At 40.0% G+C, this 1,958-nt stretch overlaps 1 pseudogene; it reads right to left on the bottom strand.

Annotated features, from left to right (window-relative positions):
* Window positions 1–1,103: 1,103 nt before the first annotated feature.
* Window positions 1,104–1,669, bottom strand: LOC112619365 (annotated as a pseudogene).
* Window positions 1,670–1,958: the final 289 nt, after the last annotated feature.

The following is a 1,958-nucleotide window of genomic DNA, read 5'->3' as shown; positions in this document are numbered from 1 at the left end:
TTCTTTCTAGAAGTTTGACAGGAGAATTGCACCTTGAAGACTTGCCTTCTGAAAGAGAGAACCTCAATATGTTCAAAAGGCAATGCACAGGTGCATAAAGAGAAGATAAATGATGAAGCAAACTTCTAGGTAAGACATTCATGTGTCTTCATTTTTCATTAATTCCTTTATTCAAGTAGAGAGAACATAGTTTAGTGGTCAGGCACATGGATACTGGAGCCAAATGGCCTGGATTTGGATCCCAGTTTCACTATTACGACTTTGGGCAAATTGACCTCTGCACTTGCCTCAGAGGGTTGTTGGAAGAATTAAATAATATGTATAAAGCATCTGGAACTGTACCTGATGTGAACATGTATACATGTTTGATAAATAATAAAGGAGTTAGTCTGGACAAGAGTTAAGAAATGCGATACTCTAGGAATCTATGATGAACATTTTTTTTCTATGTTTTATGAACTTCTTACAAGGTGTATTTGAGATCTAAAATTACCGAGAGCCTGCAGAGAATGAAATTGCTATAGATGTCAGCACAAAATGTTCTAACAATCTTATTCCTAGGTATAAGTAGGTAAAATTGTAGAACTCTGTGAAAGAGTTAAAAGAATTTCCTGATGAAATTGCAGACTAATTTCTATGATGTTTTTGTGGAATTTGCCAGATATTACTCAAAGTTCCTTTCAGAATACCCATAGCAACCTTTGTCTTCCTATCTTCTTTGAATTTAACCTGCCCTTTCTATTCTCTCTCCTTTACTGTAGATATCATTTGGAGCTCAGGGAAGTAGGTCCCTAAAATCTTTCCAAGTTTTCTTCTTATTTTATTCCTTGCATTTTTTTCTCAGTTGATATCAGCTCAGAGAGTACTGGGTTAATTTAATAAATGCATCAGATGGCTCTTTCCTTGGGCATCTCAGCTGATGTGAATATAATTGCTTATTAATTGGTTGAGAATATTCTATGAATAAGGAAAGATAGTTGAAAAATTTACTAAACTCTCTCCTTTCGTCCCCTTCCTCTTAGACATATTTCAATTCAGGATTATAAGCATTGTTTATGGTGACTAGTGACCCTCTATTTTTATTTTTTATTTATTTTTTTGAGCTAAGTGGATTTTTTATTAGAGAAATCCAGAATTACAAAGGACTTAAGAGTTGGATTGGGGACCTGCTTCTTGCCACAGGTGGGCACAATATTGACAAAGCGCTGGTTGTACTGAGTCCACCACTTAACCCTTTCTTCTTCTCCGTCGTCGTGGTCTTCTTCTTCTTCTCCTTCTCCTTCTCCTTCTCCTTCTCCTTCTTCTTCTTCTTCCTCCTCCTCCTCCTCCTCCTCCTCCTCCTGTTCCTCTTCCTCTTCCTTCTCCCCCTCCTCCTGCTCCTCCATTTGGCCACCTTGAGAGTCTGACCTTTCAGTTTCCCAGAATGGGCCAGGGAAACATGGACTTTCCCTCTAAGCATGCAGTCGACTACTTCCAGGGTAATCAGGGCCTCCATCCCGTACTTGCCCAGGGTAGTCTCATCCTCTAGGGGTGTGCCTGCCAGGAGCACAGGTTGATCTTCCGAGGCAGTGCCCTTCAGTGAGGCTACATATACCTTGATTTGGGCCACTGCCTCCTAGCCAGTCACCTCAAGGATGTGTAGCTCCTGGGCGCGGACAAAGAGCTGCATGAACCGTGCTCCGCACTGGGGAGCTACTGAACCGTGCTCCGCACTGTTGCTACCATGAACACAGAGTTGAGAAAGAGGACCCACTATTTTTGAAGCTTAATGTAAGAAAATAGATACATGGTAAATTATCGAAAGCTTTTACTTTCCACAAAAGCAAGTGATGGTTTTGCTCAGAACAGCAACACAATGACTTGTTGCTAATCTTGGTTTATTTTTCTCTCTCCTTGTGAAGGAGAGAGGAAATGCTAGTACATATTATTTAAATTTAAAATGCATATTGACAAAGAAT

This window comes from Theropithecus gelada, chromosome 2 (assembly GCF_003255815.1).
Source record: "Theropithecus gelada isolate Dixy chromosome 2, Tgel_1.0, whole genome shotgun sequence".
Classification (NCBI taxonomy): Eukaryota; Metazoa; Chordata; class Mammalia; order Primates; family Cercopithecidae; genus Theropithecus; species Theropithecus gelada.
The sequence above is the reverse complement of the archived record's forward strand: the minus strand, read 5'-3'. Positions and strand labels throughout refer to the sequence as shown.